This window comes from Heloderma suspectum, chromosome 6 (genome assembly GCF_057233095.1).
Source record: "Heloderma suspectum isolate Gila_16-S chromosome 6, 16-S_ref, whole genome shotgun sequence".
NCBI classification, from domain to species: domain Eukaryota; kingdom Metazoa; phylum Chordata; class Lepidosauria; order Squamata; family Helodermatidae; genus Heloderma; species Heloderma suspectum.
Genome location: NC_139463.1, coordinates 17,725,939 through 17,742,962, shown reverse-complemented (window position 1 = coordinate 17,742,962; position 17,024 = coordinate 17,725,939). Strand labels below are relative to the sequence as shown.

At 44.1% G+C, this 17,024-nt stretch overlaps 1 protein-coding gene across 3 annotated transcripts in view; it reads left to right on the top strand.

Annotated features, from left to right (window-relative positions):
• Positions 1-5,680: 5,680 nt before the first annotated feature.
• The window catches only part of LOC146340505 (transmembrane protein 45B-like), a 36,816-nt gene continuing 25,472 nt past the window's right edge, over positions 5,681-17,024 (top strand). Inside the window, exons 1-3 of one of the 3 annotated variants that reach the window (XM_084807270.1) lie at positions 5,681-5,741; positions 11,791-11,861; positions 13,340-13,421. The gene's annotated coding sequence lies outside the window, so the exon portion shown is untranslated. The remainder of the gene's footprint in view (positions 5,742-11,790; positions 11,862-13,339; positions 13,422-17,024) is intronic. The other 2 variants (XM_084807269.1, XM_084807268.1) reach the window with 2 other exon arrangements.

The window sequence follows — 17,024 nt, the reverse complement described above, 5'->3', positions numbered from 1 at the left end:
CACTGCTTTACATCAGATCTTCAGAAAGCAACAGCCCCCCAAATGGCCCTTTCCCAAACCCAAAACAAGCCCTCTGCCTCTTTCCTTGTCCCACTGAAAAACTGGCTGGAGTGGTTACTTCCAGTCATTTGTGTATTTAAAGCACCATCTAGTGTTAATCTCAGCACCAGAAAACAGACATTCCCAACGTTCTTAAAAGGACAAAAGTGACGATTAAGACTAATCATGAATTCAATACGTATGATGCCATATCCAGCAAACTTCACAATAAACAATTTTTCCTTCAATTTCAAATTTATTTGTTTTTAAATGGTGGAATTCAATGTTCCCAAAGCTTTATGAGACAATCAAGTACTGAAAAGCTTCAGGGGCTGAACTGTTTTTATTGGGGAACTTCAAATATATATTAAGGGCACTATCCTATACAGAAGATAAGCCAAGTGAGGTTTGGAATAATCCCTGCTATGCCAGAGGAATGCATGATACCACCATGAAAAATATGCTGGCAGAGCACCCCAGATATGCTGTTAGAATATGCCAGCAAAGATATGGCAGTGGAATAGCTAAAATGGGTGGAGTTGTGTGCAAGATGTGGGTTGGACAGGGGCAGATCACACTTATATCGTGTCATATACCCTAGCCTTCCTCAACCTGGTGCCCTCAAGATTTTTTGGACTTCAGCTCCCATCAGCTGAAGGCAACATGGATAATGGTAATGGATGCTGGGAATTGTAGTCCAAAGCATCTGGAGGGCACCAGGTTGGAGAAGATTGCTATGGCCCTTCAGTCCACAGCCATGTCCCATCAAAGGTGTAACTTCACTCCCGCCCCAGTCCTGGTGCAATTGATTTCCCTCCTGTTGACTTCAATGGGATGAAAATAATTTAAAATAGTCAACCCCGTGTTGATGACCTCCCTGCCACAACAGAGCATAGGATATGGTGTAAGACCCCCTGAAGTACGAAAAGTGAATTGCATTACTTCTTGCACCATGTGACAGAAGAGAAAGCACTAGGCCCTGTCTGGAAGAACCTCTGGATACTCTGTAAAAAGTGAGTGAGCAAAGGGTGGCAATTTCAGAGAAGGGGTCTAATGCATGTGGAAGTACTCGAAGATGGAAGTACACTATGGAATTCACTACCAAAGGATGTAGTGAAGGCCACCAATTTAGATGGCTTTAAAAGGGGGTTGGACAAATTCCTGGAGGAAAAGGCCATCAATGGCTTGTAGTCCTGATAGCTATGTGCTACCTCCAGTACCAAAGGCAGTGAGCCTATGTACACCAGTTGCTGGGGAACATGGGTGGGAGGGTGCTGTTGTGCTCATGCCCTGCATGTGGGTTCCTGGTCGACAGCTGGTTTGCCACTGTGTGAACAGAATGCTGGACTAGATGGACCTTTGGTCTGATCCAGCAGGGCTCTACTTATGTTCCTATGTTCTCAAGATGAGGATGTTCAACAGATTACGGATCTGTTGTTCTTCCTTCTTAACACAAGGTGGAGCTCATAGCACACATCTTGTCCTTCAGGATTCCTTTGCTGAATAGCATGCAGCACCTATCATTTCAGCAAATCAGAGCTTTTTTGTTCACAGCCTCAGTTTCTTCAGCATCCACCCTTTCTCAAGGCCTGTAGACGGAGGGGAGCCAGTTAGGTACACTCCCCTAGAAATATACAACTTAGCACTAAGAAATCAAGTGTTGTACATCAATGAGTGAATCAGCTCTTTGTCTTTCTCTCTCCCCTATTTTGTCTTCTCTTTCTCAATCTCTTTCTTTTTAAAAACTTAAAGAAATTGATGCTGGGGCCACTGGTGTGACCTTCTGCAGTTATTTATTTATTTCTAAGATGTATTAATCACCTCATACAGCTAATAATAACTCTCCAGGTGACATCTCATAAAGACAATAATATAATCCATATAAATCAAATCAAAATCACAATAAAAACAATCGGTGAAAAGCAATCAATAAAAAGCAGCAGAGGCTAAAACAGGCATCAGAAGATAATATAAAAATAGCACAGAGACAAAACTAATTAAAAACATGACAGAGCAGCAGATCCATACGAGGATTAGAAGGCCTGAGATAATAAAATTCTTTTCCTGGAACCAGAAGGATAACATAGTAGGCACCAGTTGGATCATTCTGAGGAGTATATTCCATAACTGGGAGGCTGCTACTGAAATGGTCTGCTTCTGAGTAGCCATCCACTATACCACAGCATTCGAGAGCGCTTGGAGCAGGGCCTCTGATGGCTTGGATAGTTTGTCAGGATGTGCCAGTTTATCAAAGCAATGTCATACTTTGTCACTACAGTTCTACATTGCCAGATGGCACGAAGACAAACTGTGCCTCCATAAATGAGAGCCAGGTATCTTGGGCATGGGTTCAAAATTGAGGTGGGGGTGGTAGAATGGCCAAGAGTCTTTTTCTCTCTCTTTTCTTCTGAAAGAAAGCAAAAGGTTGGTACTACCTTATTGTTAGAGTCTGAATTACTCCCCTGGTTAAAGAGAGCAGTTGATGAAAGGCTTCCCTCCCCATTTGATGTACCATTTTCCTGTGTGTGTGCATTTAATTCCACTTTAATGGGCCATCTGGATAGGTTATAACACCTTCATAGAATGGCTGGGTGCTGGGAAATAGTGTAGATTAAAAAGGAATCCCCCCATCAAATGCTCTTCGACAGGTTTCCAGCTAAGTTGGCTGTCCTTGCAGTTCCTTAATGACTTGGGGCTGAGCTCTTAGCCGCTAAAAATCCCTGTCATACAGATACCTTGGGAATCCTTGTGTCTGAGCTACAGCCCATGTCATGGTCTGTTCTTTAGCTGACCTTACCCCAGTAGAAAGAATTAGTATTTCAGAGGAGTTGGAAGAAGTTCTGATTGTACAAACTTAAGTTTCGGGCGGGGGGGGGGTCCTTTTCCTCTGAAAACCTTGAAATTGTATCATCCCTTTTTGCTCAACTAGGATTTGCATGGAAATAATTTCCCCTCTGGCTCTAATGGAAAACTGGTAACACAGACCCAGTTTGGGGGGGGGGGAGAGCTGGTGTGGCGTAGTGGATACAACCCATTTCAACCTGGCTAGTGGAGGCTGGTGGCTGCGATGTCAGTGGGGTGGAGAATCTGCTCCAGGTTTTACTCAGAACTCTAAAGGAGCTATCCAAGGTGCTTCTCTGGGAATCCTAATCCTTCACACCTTGATAGCTCCTTTAGAGTTCTGACTGGTTCTGACTGAATCCCAGAGCAGGTTCACCTCCCCATTGACATTGGAGCCACCAGCCTCCACTGAACCTGGGTTTTGAAGCTGAACCCACTTAGCAGTGGCACCATCAAAAAAGGACTTTGGGGCATAAGCCAAGAGCCTCACTCAGTAGAATGAGCTGGAAGCAGGGGTGTCAGAGAAACCCTCAGTGGAATCAAGTGAGTTCAGATTTCTGTGAATCTGACCCACAGATTCCACAGCAGAACGGCTTTTCCCGAGTCGCACCGATTCCAGGCTTGCAGGCTGGCTTTTTTACTTTCCAGAATTTTATGCAAATTTATTCACAGAAAAATGCAACAATAACAACAAAAAAACATTGGCTAAAAATGCACAATTCTCCCATAAGCTAAAGCATGAAAATGCATATTTGTGTGTGTGGTGGGGGAGGGAGGATTTGCACATGGGGAGGGATTTGTGCATTTTCACAAGTGCAAACAATGTTCTTAAAGGACAAAAGTAAAGATTAAGATTAATCATGATTCAATATGTATGGTTCCACATCTATCAAACTTTACAAAAAATCAATTTTGTTCTTCAATTTCATGTTTGTTTATTTTCAAATGCTGGAATTCAGTGTTCCCAAAGCTTTATGAGACAACCAGATATATTCCAAACTTTCAGGGACTGACTTGTTTTTATCAGGAAACTTCAAATATATATTAAGCGCACTATCCTATACAGAAGATATCCCAAGTGAGGATTTGGAATATGCCCTGCTATGTCAGAGGAATGCATGATGCCATCATGAAAAATATGCTGACAGAACACCCCACGTATGTTGGTAGAATACGCCAGCAAAGAAATGGCAGTGGAACAGCTAAAATGGGTGGAGTTGTGCACAAGATGTGGGTTGAACAGGGACAGATCACACGAGAATTTGTGCAAATTCAGGACATTGGGGAAAAAACAGGATTCCATCAATGAGCAGATGATGGAACGAAAGGCACCGGACAATCAGCAAAACACAGATGGAATGGATTTTACAAAATCTATTCATCCCTAGGTGGAAGGCCAACCAACATAGCAAGGCTTACCAGCTTTTGAAACAGGTTTTTGAAATAGGTAATAGGCATTACCATATAAAAAGGGAAGGGGGATAAGGGCATTTAGTTCAGAGTCTAACATTATCTCACTGCACCACTGTGCCCTGGTTGATAGTGACTTTCACCAGGACATAGACAAGAGGAATTGAACTCTGTTGATTCTTTTGAGTCAACAGGGTTGCTTTGGATACCATCAACCATAATGTCCTTCTGGCCAGTTACCTGTATTGTGCCTTTCCTCTTCTCCTTCTGGTAAAGGGGAGAAAAGGTTAAGCACCTCCCTGCCTAGTACTGCTATCCCACCTACAACACACTGGTCTCTATTTGGATTCAGTCCACTTCAAACGAGCCCTACTTGGATCTGAAGTTGAAGTTTCCAGACCATTTTTAAAGGAAGCCCCATGTATAATACATTGCAGTAATCCAGATGAGAGGTTATCAGAGCATGGGTAACTGTAGCTAGGATATCTGTGTCGAGATAAGGGTGAAGTTGGTGTATCAGCCAAAACTGATAAAAGGTGCTCTGTGCCACTGAGTCCACCTGTGTCTCAAGTGACAGTTCTGGGTCCAGGAGCATCCCCAAACTTCAAACCTGATCCTTTAGAGGGAGTGCAACCCCCTCCAGAACAGGTTGAACATCACCTAGCTGGGCAGATCAACCACCTACAAACCACCAGCTAACAGTATTTACCACTATCCTTCATATTTACAGAAGCAAACACCAGCATACTTACTAGCATACCTATATAAAGTGTGAAGCAGCTCTGAGTTCTGTCTACATTAATAAACCTGGGAGATATATGATATAGGTGATTAGATAGATAGATAGATAGATAGATAGATAGATAGATAGATAGATTCTGTGTTTTTACTTTCCTTCCATGTTTTGTCTGAAAGAGAACTTTTTGTAAACCTGTAACTGTTGGCCAGTGACATGGAACTAATGATGAGAAGAAAAGAAGTTCCCTGATTCTTTGTCATGGAGTTGACCAGGTGTTCTACTATCAGCTATGGACAGAAGCTTGAGAGAAAACACATCCGGTACTACCAGACTGCATGTAAAGGGGGGAAAGAATGTAAATTAATGTGCAAATATCCAGACATTAGGAGAAAGAAGAAAGGAGAAAGAATTGTCAAAGAAGGAGGAGGAGGAGAAGAAGAAGAAGAAGAAGAAGAAGAAGAAGAAGAAGAAGAAGAAGAAGAAGAAGAAAGTGTAGCTGCTTTTTAAATTAACCAGGAATCCATCCATGCTCCAATGAGTACTTCTTCAGCAGTGGAGAAGTGACTGATGGAGAGCTGTTAGATTTCCTCCTCCCTCTTCAGAAGGTGTGGCATAAACTGTTTTATATCCTGCTGCCTTGCCAGCTGCTGCATGAACAGGTAGATTTTGTGTTCTGCAGGAGCTGGCAGCAGGAAGCAACCACCTTATCCAGGTAAAATCTCTCTGTTTTATATGGGTATGGGACTGAGTGGGATGGTATTTATTTACTGGCTGACTGTATGTAGTATACACTGCCTGATGGGCCCACAGGTGGCTTACCCAAAATATAGTAATCTATATTCCAAAAAGACCCGTTGAAAGTAAAGGCAAAACATACACGAAATCTACTTTGTCATTAACTGCCTACATGTCTGCTCAGAAGTAAGTCCACTGAGTTCAATTGGGCTTACTCCCAGGTAAAGTGGGTAGAGGTTTGCAGCGTCAATCAGTAATGAAAGAACCATAAAACTAAAATGTTAGAACAGAGAAGCAGATAACACATCTTCTGGCTCAGTTAAAAAAGAAGCCTTTGCTATCCAAATAGCTGCATGGTGATTTCAGTAGCAATGAGCTTGTGTTTTTTTGGTTGATTGGTACAAAGGGAGTCTGGGAAAGAAGCAAACTTAGGGCCAAACTACGCATGCATCCAATCACGCAGGACTCTGCTATGTGTGATTGGATGAACATTTAGTTTGGCCCTGCTATGGGTAGAAGGGGGAAAATCAGTCATAGAGTTGTTGTTTTCTTTCTGGGGAGGAAGGTTTTCAACTTCAAGAAAGTATCAGAGAAAATAAATCTGATATAGGGTAGTGGTTAGGAGACTGAGTTATGGTCTAGGAAGCTCTTGGCTTAAATCTTGTCTCCACTTTGTCACTAGGTGGCTTTAGGCAAACCACTCTCTTAATCCCACTGTACTGGAGAATTTCTAGCTAGTCTCTGATATTCCATTTTGGGGCAAAGTGCTCAAGCTCCAGGTTTTCTTGGTTGAAATTGATTAGCTAGACCCATCTCAATCCAGTTTAAGGCCCAGTTTTGGTATCAAAATAGCCTTGGTCAGCTTGGTGGATGGCCTGCACTGGGAACTGGATAGAGGGACTGCACCCCTGTTGGTTCTGCTGGACCTCCCAACAAAGTTTGATACCACTGACCTGGAGATCGTCTGAGCCGATTCACCAGAATTGAATTTGGGGGATTTTATTGTGGCTCAGGTCCATCCTGGAGGGCTTGTTCAGAAGATGGTGCTGGGGAAGTCAGTTTGACACATTGACCATTGGTATCCCACAGGGTTCCCTCTTGTCCCAGGTACTATTTAACATCTATATGAAATTTCTGGGGGAGGTCACCTGGAGTTTGGGGGTTCAATGTTGCCAATATGAAGATGACACCCAACTCTATCTCTCCTTTCCCTCTCAGACCAAGGAGGCAGTGGAGGTCCTGATCTGTTGTCTGAAGGTAACAATGGACTGGATGCAGGCAAATAAATTGCAGCTTAATCCAGACAAGATAGAGTTGCTCATAGGACTACTTTTGAGAGTGCTCAGAAATGACAATTAATCCATAATACAGCAGCCAGGTGTTAATAGGGGACACGTATAATGAGCATGAACCGCTGATGAAACAACTGCTTCTCCAGTGATCTTTAGGGACCATTCCCAACTGGCCAAACAGAGGTCTTGTTAGCAGACCACTTTATGAGTCTGACGCAGTATAAAGAAAGCTTGACACGCTAAATGGGTTACTCTTCAATGTTCCCATATAACATGACTCGACTCTTGGGTTCTGCATGCCTGGCAAGACATACAAATGCAGGAGGGCAACGAAGATGATCAGGGGACTGGAAACAAAGCCCTATGAGGAGAGTCTGAAAGAACTGGGCATGTTTAGCCTTGAGAAGAGAAGACTGAGGGGAGATATGATAGCGCTCTTCAAGTACTTGAAAGGTTATCACAGAGAGGAAGGACAGGATCTCTTCTTGATCATCCCAGAGTGCAGGACATGGAATCATGGGCTCAAGTTACAGGAAGCCAGATTCCAGATGAACATCAGGAAGATGTTAGAGCAATATGAAAATGGAACCAATTACCTAGGGAGGTAGTGGGCTCTCCCACACTTGGAGGCATTCAAAATGAAGCTGGACAGCCATCTGTCAGGGATGCTTTGACTTAGATTCCTGCATTGAGCAGGGGGTTGGACTCAATGGTCTTATAGGCCCCTTCCAACCCTACTATTCTATGATTCTATGAAATGCCTTTTGTGTCTAAACTATAAGTTGGAATCCTGCATGGGACTTTCTGAAAACATCAGGACACCCATAATAGGTTACATAAAAACAATGGGACATTCCCATGCACTTACCATTGGGGAATGCTTTGATACTTACAGCCTAAACTCGTCCCTTGGGAGTTCACTCTTGGGTGCAGCTTAACAGTGCTGCAGAGATGGAATGAGTAATTGCATGTGAAAATTAATGCCTAACCATGATCCTTTATCTGTGTCAGTTCCCAACACTCAGGCTGCAACCCTATGAACACTTCCATAGGAATAAATTCCATTGAACTTTAATTTGACTTACTTCTGAATAAATATGCATAGGACTGCTCTGCAAGTCACAACTGCAGCATGAGCAGAAAAAATGGGACCCAGGAGGGAGGCATGACTGTGAATAAACAAGTGGGGTTGATTCTTAATGATGTCACCAGGGGCAGGGAGCATTCCTTACTCATTCTGCTGCATATATTTCTGTATGTGGACTTTAATGCAGATGTTCAATACATGAGAAATGTGCCAAAACTGTACCTTGCCTAGCATGCCAAAATAACTTGAGATGGTCCTGGGTTCATTTTGTGCCTGTGAGTCCCATCATGGTCTCTTGTCAAACCAATTTTGCAGATGATCATAGTTCATCAAGGTGCACTCTGAGAAAAGCCCAAACAATGTGCATAAGCATTCATGCACGTGTGTGCACATATACCAGAGTGACAACAGCACTTCTGCAATTCTGTGCTTACATTTTGGAATGTTACTGCTGCAAGTTCTTCTGTTAGATATTGCCCATGATGGCTAACACATTCCTACCGCTCACCTAACCACCTCCCAGAGCATTTGTGACACTTTTATTTAATTACTTGATTTCTTCCTTACATGAAAGGAAGCATGTCTATTAACATGCATGCTCATCTGCTCTTGGAGGGGGAAGGTTTAAAGAACTATTTAGTTAACAACATATCAAAAGGCATTGAGTTGGATCCAGACTATGTTAACTGAATTTAGTTCCCACCGAAATCAGTGAGACTTAAGTCTAACTTGTCCCATTTATTTCAATGGGATCTAACTTACTCTGAACCCAGTCCATTTAAAATATCAAAAGACATTGAAGATATTTTAAATAATCAACAATACTCAACAATCAAGCAGTTGAAGACATTACCTGAGGGCTAAACTAAGCATGACTTTTATCATGTTGGGGCCAATAGGAGTTTTCCTCCCATTGCAAAGAGCAGGCTGATTCCAAACACAGAAACAAAGGGTTAAAGCACATTCTTGGACCAGCAGCATGTTTTCAGTGGTAACCATTGCCTGCCAGCCTGAATGTGCGATGAAACCTCTGCCAGTGGCAAGTTATATTCATTTATATATGTAAAAAATTTCTTGGCTGCCTTTCAGGGCAGAAGCCCTCCAAAGGTGGCTCATAGCAACAAAATACATAAAAACAGGTAAAATAATAAAAAGCGCTAAAAACATAAAAACAACAATAAATACCAACAATAAAGCCAGTGACAACAACAATGGCAGTAACAGCAACAACACCAATCATAACAAGAGAAGGCTATGGTAAAATAATACGTTTTCAAGAGCTTCTTAAAAGCCTGCAGTGACGGAGCATGGCGGATTTCTGATGGCTACTTGTTCCAAAGGTGTGGGGCCACTGCGGAGAAGGCCCTCTCATGTGTGATCACCCACCTAACTGCTCTCACGGATGAGCAAATGAGAACAGCCTCTCTTTATGATTTAAAGTGTGGGCAGGCTGATATGGGTGAAGGCCGTCCTTCAAGTCACTTGGTCCCAAACCGTTTAAGGCTTTAAAGGTCAAAACCAGCACTTTGAATTGGCCTTGGAAACACACCGGTAACCAGTGCAGCTGGTTAATGGTCCAGGGGGACTGCCTGATGCCAGGAAGTCTCTTCTATGGGTGGAACCACATGCCATGAGGAAAACACAGGATCTACACTACACTTCCTTTCCAAAGCAGGCATGGATGCTGCCAGCTATATCCCAACACTGGCATTAGAGGGGGAGCAGAACAGCATCTCTCTGACCTCTCTCCTAAAACTTTTGATACGTGTGGACACAGCTGGACTCTCCTTGGGGGTGTGGCTATGCAGACTGTCATGAAGAGTGCCTGAACTTCAAAATTTGCCACTATACCACTGAACAGGGCAGTGAAGGTATAGTTATTATCCTCCAAATCTAACATGGATTGGCGGGAGTCCACTGACAGATGGCATTCATGCCTTCCAGATCTCGGCTGGTGGGAATGGAAGGTACCACTTGCGTCCTGGATTATGTTCCTTTGTGGAACTTCACCCACCCATCACTCACATGAGGCCCAGTGCTCTGTAAGAGGGCTGGGTGGATTTCAGGCTTGTGGGATCCACTTTACTTTTTACTTGATCCCTGAGACCCACCAACTAGAGCCTGGTGCAAAAGTCATACACTTAGAATGAAAGAATTCTGAGCCCAGGAATTTGTTTTGGGTACTAGAACTGAATGGAGTTCAGAGTCCCTTCCCCACAAAATCCAGGCCGGGTGACTCCAAACTTTCATCCTTTCAACAGTATAATTTAGGGGTGGAGGAGAGTCATTTTCTTGTTGCTACTGTTGAATAATTGGGAGCTGGAAATCCTTGCTGATCTATGAGAAGTCACCTGGAGATCTACCGGTAGATCGGGACCTACCTCCTTCCCACCCTTGCTCTATAATAATTGCAAAGCTGTCCATTTTTGAGATTTCCTTATATTTCAGAGCAGGCCTATTGATGATAGGTTACAAATCTCCAGTTCCGCTCCAGCGTACCCCTGATCCCAAGGCAGCTCAGCCACGTTTTTACCACCAGCACCTGCCCCCAAACCCCTATAGCTGGTTCTACACATGTAGTAGAATGAAGTGGTACAGTCCTGAAGGAGTAGAATAGACTGTACCACATCAGACTACAGCTAGGGAAACTACACCTTTCTGAACATTCCCCAATGTAAAACAAAACAAAACCCCTCCTTGCAAGCAGAAAAGTAGCACAGCAGGAAGAGGACTATGGGCAGTCACTCCCACAGACACTCAGAGCTCTGGGGTGTGTTTCCACACTATCACCTTCACTTCTTTTCCAATTTTGTTGCGCTATTTCCCCAAGCGCATTTTCTCTTGCGCATGTTTCCATGTCCCAAAAGGACCCAGTCTATCGTCGGTGTACCCTGGCAGGCTGCGTTGATTCCACGGAGCCCTAATCGTGTTATTCTCTTGATGGCTGGGTGGAGCCTTCTTGGAGTGAGTTGGGTCTGCTTACCCCATCTGTTTTCCCTCCTCCTCCTGTTTCCAGTTCCCCACTCCCTTGCCCCCTCTGCCCCGCTGAAGTTTCCTGCTCTGGCCAGTCTCCTCCTTGCCTTCCCAGCCCTTTTGTTTTGCTTTAGAGAAGGAGAGAAAAATCAGAGCACTGTGTCTGGAGCACCCCCCCCCAAACCTTCCTTGTTGCCCCTGAAACGGGTGGTTAAGATGCTGAACTGCAGACCGGAAGGTCGGCAGGACAGCAGTTTGAGACCCGAGTGCTGCGTGACGGAGTGAGCTCCCGTCTTCAGTCCCAGCTCCTGCCAACCTAGCAGTTCGAAAGCAAGAAATTGCAAGTAGATAAATAGGTGCCGCCTCGGCGGCGGGAAAGGTAACAGCGTTCCGTGCACCTCGGTGTTCAGTCATGCCGGCCACATGACCACAGCGCTGGCTCTTCGGCTTAGAAATGGAGATGAGCACCACACCCTAGAGTCAGACACGACTGGTTGGGGACACCTTTACCTTTTTGTGCATAATGAAGTGGTGGATAATTAAAGCGCTGTGTCTGGAGCATCCCACACCCCTTTAAACTTTCTGTCTTGCCCCTAAAACCGGTGCTTTTGTGTGCATCTTTTCATCTCTGCCTGACTGCTCCCTCCAGGATCATCTCCCCCTCTCCTTCACAGAACTTCAGTGTTCCCGCTTCCTTGGCCGTGTTTCCAGGACAACAGAAGGAGAAGCTAATGGAGGAGTACAGGTTTTTTTAAAAAGGCTTTCCCCTTCTCCCCCCTCCCTTTCTCCTTTCCCTTGAAAATCCAGATGCACTTGCATTTCAGGAGCAAGCTTCACTGAGCACAATGGGAGTTACTTCCGAGTAACACACATATGCTTGTGCTGGGAAAGAGTGCGGGGGGGGGAGAACACAAAGAGGGAAACTAGCCCCCATTTTAACCCAGAGGACCTCACTGACCACAATGGGAGTTACTTCTGACAAGACAGTAATGAATTTGTTGTGGGAAAGAGAACAAAACCAGCCCCCATTTTAACACACAGGATCTCTATTTGGAAGCTGTCAAGAAGCCTCGAGATTGCGCTTAATCACATTTCAAGAACTGAGGGCTTTGATACGTGCCGTGTCAATTGAGGGGCTTCTCTGTCATTTCTGTGGTCATTGATAGGACAAGCCTGATTCTGCACAATGGGAGAAAACACCCCTTGACTGGGGTCATGGGCTGTGTGTTCTAGTGCTTATTTTCAATGATATTTTAAAAGTTGGTCCCTCCGCATCCTGCTCCAAAACAGCAGTGAACAACAGTAGTGGGCTCTCCCACACTGGAGGCATTCAAGACGAGGCTGGACAGCCATCTGTCAGGGATGCTCTGACTTGGATTCCTGCACTGAGCAGGGGGTTGGACTCGATGGCCTTGTAGGCCCCTTCCAACCCTACTATTCTATGCTTCTATGATTCCGGAAAACAGGGAGGGAAAGGGTTGGGTCACTGAGGTCAGAGCGACACACCCACAAAGGCTGGGCTACACGCCCCATGGGCAGGACTATGATACCAAACCCAGTGCAGTTGTGGAAACAGGTAAGTAACGAAGCCGCCATAACCGGGAAAAGTCGGACTATAAGAAGTCTCAGAAGAAGCATTTTTTCAGCGACAAAATGTGACACTGGGGCTGAATGGCCACAACGTCATGGAACCACAGAGATCTCATGGTGCAGGCAGGCTGGAGTAAATCGCTGGTGGAAACACAGCCCTGGTTACTCCCTCTCAGAGCAAACAGCCACCGTTTCCAAAGCTAGCACCTGAAACCCTCCCTCCACAATCAGCTTTTATCAGCAATGCCTGAGCCCTGTCTCTCCTCAGGCTCACCTGGGTCGTAGCCTCCCCCTGCTTTCTACCATCTCCATTGCTGCCCAAACCTGATGTGATAGCTTTCTGTTTTAATGCCAACATGTTTTAGTGTTTCAATTTTATACTGTAGTTTTATTGCTATGATAGTTTTTAATGTAAGCTACCCTAGGAGAGTTTTGCCCTGAAAGGCAGCTTCTTAAAATGTTTGAAATAAATAAGAAATATTACTTGCTGAGAATGTTTACATGGGAGAGCATTAAAAAATAATATTCCCCCACCAACAGTACAACACCTGGACCTAACTAATAATGGAATGATGCGCTCCACAGTTTGCAAACAGCTAGAAAGGAGTAAACTCTTTGTGTCTCTTCAAACAGTTTATGAGAACTTTAGCATGGAGCTCAGCGCATTTGGAAATAAGCACCATGTGCACGTGACAAACTTGAAAAGGCCTTGAAGGTAGAGATTTCAATACAAAATGTTCCAATGCTTTAACATATGTTTCACCTGCAGTTACCATCAGATAAAACTTATCATTATAGCCTAATTGTATCTGCAGATAGAAGCCAGTGAAATGCCAATTAAAAAAAAAAGTTTAGCTCAGCAAGAGTAGGCAGGCAGGCGTCAGCACACTCACTCGCCCACAATTACTCAGGGTTTAAACAGACTACACAGAGTTTAAAGTGTGCTCAGTGATGCAACCTATGAACATCCAATGAGCAGACAGATGGAACCAATCAGGCTGGAACATAGGAAGCTGCCTTATATCAGTTCAAACTATTTGTCCGTCTAGCCTAGTAACACCTACTCTGATACATAGCTGCTCTCCAGGGTCTCAGGATGAGGTTTTCCCCATTATGTGCTACCTGATCCTTTGAGCTGGAGATGCCAGGGGTTGAACCAGGGATCTTCTGCATGCTAAGCCTGCGCTCTCTCACTGAGCCATGGTCCCTTCCCAAAACACACACGTAGGAACAACCTGAGAGGGGAGAGTTGCCCCCTGATTGTAGTCTCCAAGTTTATCAAACCCAGGGTACCTTCAATCCCTACCTTCAGCACAGGACTCACTTTAAATTGGGTATTGCATATGTCCATTGGCCAATGCAGTGGGAGCAAGCAGGACTCCTGAAATGTTAGCAGAAGAGGGAGTTGCAAGAGGGAGTCATTTGCCATGCAGGGGTGAAAATACGTGACTTCTTGGAATCATTTCTGCTGCACTATAATTCAGAAAGTCAGAAATATTCGTAGAGCTGTGCACAAATGGCCTCTCAAAATTCTCAAAAACTTCCTGCTCACTTAACTGAGATCACTAGGGGGAAAGGAGAAGCAGGGTCGATCCACGACATTTTACTGCTGAGGCAAAGTAACAAATGGTTGCCCTCTGCCCCTTACTGCCAGCGCCAAAGTCAAGGCACACAGTACCCAAGACCAGCCAAGTTGTTATGGCACCTGAGGCAGAAAACCCCACAAACAGCCCACTCCTTGGCAGTAAAAAGATACAGTAATAAACTAAATGATGAACAATTAGCAACCGAACTCTGCTGCCTGGGGCAATCATCTCACTCTGCCAAATGATAGGGCCAGCCTTGAGAAGGAGGATTAGCTGCCACCCAGTTAGTATCCCCAAGCGCAGTCCTTTCCTTTTCCCCATATAAGCGAATTGCTGCCTTTCAGCACCATGTAGTTTGCCCAAAGGAAGAGGATATATAGGGAATGGGAAACGTACTGATGAAAGGCTGGTGGACCTCACTCATCCACCTGGTTATGATGACTAACAGTTTCACTCTCCCATTTTGGGAACCAGGAAAACTTGTAAATTAGTCAGATGTTTCTGTATTTTTCTTATCTGGCATCCTAGCAATAAGGTTTAGCTTCTCCCCATCCTACCCCGACCCCTTTCCTCTCTCCTCTCTATGGCTTCTTCTTGCCTAGTGATTTCCTGATCAATTCATCAGCTCTCAGGTAATTTCCTAATCACTGGCCAGACTACCCTGTGAGGGTTCAAGGAGAAATCTTGCTCTTCCTGGTAATTTGAGTCAACCTATATTAGAATGGGGAATAGGTATATTAGCTTATATTAGCATAGGCTTCCCTGATTGGGTGCCTGGTATTATTATAAGCTTCCTAGACTGGCTTTTCCCAAGTCCTGCCTCTAAGTCTCTTTTCTGCTTCTAAAATATTGATTGTTTCATATTACAATGGTTAGGAGCACACCCTTTACCCAGTATTGGTGGGTTCAAGTTTTGTTTTGTTTTTTAAGAGCTGTACCTGGGCACTGCTTTTTTTCCTGCTTATTCTTCCTGATGCTCACAAAAAGAATATGTGTCTTAGCTTGAGCTGTTTCTGAGCCCAGAGCCTATGTGGCTGGTGCCATCTTGGACACTGTGAAATGGCCTGGACAAGGATGTTTAGAAACTGAGCAATTAATGTGTGTATGTACATTGCCTCTTTACACCATAATGGGACAAAGGTTTGTTTGGTTAGTTAGTTAGTTAGTTAGTTAGTTAGTTAGTTAGTTAGTTAGTTATTACATTTCTATTATGCCTTTCTGCCAAAAATGGCACTCAAGGCAACTAAGGGGCAATCTACATTACAACTTTAAACTGGTTTCAAACCTGTTTTTAGTGATTATGGCTACCAAATACAGGAATTCTGGGAATTGTAGCTCTAGGAAGAGGGACTGCTTGGGCAGGGGACTGGGGTCTCTAGCAAAGAATTCTCAGTACCCTCATGAAACTGCAAGATCCCTTTAGATAAACCGGTTTGAAACCAGTTTAAAGTTGTAATGTAGACTGGCTCCAACAATAATAAAATGCAGATAAAAATAGAAATTTGATTAAAGCATAAGACCAGTTCTATTAATACACAATTAAAAACACAGCAATAAAAACAGTACCCATCCAGTTTAGAAGCCCTTGAACAACAAGCCAGCTTACACCCCTTGAGAGAGGTTTCACTTTAAATACCCTCTTTCATTTTACATTATGATTTCCAAGTGAAATTAATAATATTTATTTATTGTTTATTATTTATTCAATTTCTAACCCACCAATATACAAATACTCCAGGCGGTGTACGAAGATAAAAGCAATTTAACAAAAAAAGCCAACAATAAAAACAACACAGCATAAAAGCAGTATATAACAGTCAACAAAGGGGAATGAAAATTCTAAAAAGGGAAGGCCTGCCAGAATAATAGAGTCCTTAAGAGCACAATCCTGTGGCCGCTAGTCAGCGGCTAGACAGCCATAGGATAGGTCAGTTCCCGGGAACCAACTTCCACCCCCTTCCTCACTGCCTTGTAGGCAGCGTGGAACGGCCCCGCACTCTGCTCTCGGAAGAGGAGCGTGGAGCGGCAAAAATGGGGCATTCCTGGGGAGCATGCCAGGGAGGGGGGAAGTGCAGTTCCGACGCTTCCTATGCATCGCCCAGCGTCCCCGTCCCCCCGCTCCAACGTCCCGCAGCTAGACAACCAAAATGGGCTGTCTAGCTGTGAATGCAGGGTGGCTGAAGTGCGGAGGGGACGATCCTCTCCGTGCTTCTCCTGCCCTGCACTGGATAGGCAGTCACCTCCGAGTTCAGAGGCAGTCGCCTATCCCGACAGGATTGTGCCCTAATTTCCATTTTAAAACCTTCAAAGAGGTCAGCAGGAACATTTCAACCAGCAGGCCATTCTATGTCCTCTTGCGTACTATCATCGTCATCATCATCATATACATAGTTTTTAGCTATTCCAGTAAATTGCCTCTGAATTTAAAGCTGCTGTGCCTACATATGCTTAAATCCTGTGCTGCATTGTATTCTATTTGTTATTTGTTTGTTTGTTTATGACATTTCTATACTGCCCAATAGCCAAAGCTCCCTGGCTGGTTCACGAAAATTGAACCCCTAAAATAGAACATGATGAAACATAATATAAAATCTTTACAAGTTTAAAACAGATTAAAACCAGAGTAAAAAATGGATGTCTTCGCTTTATATGAAACTTGAGGCACATCCAGATGTTTAAAGGCAGAAAGAAAATGGCACACTCCTTATGGCATGATGGGAGTCATGATAATT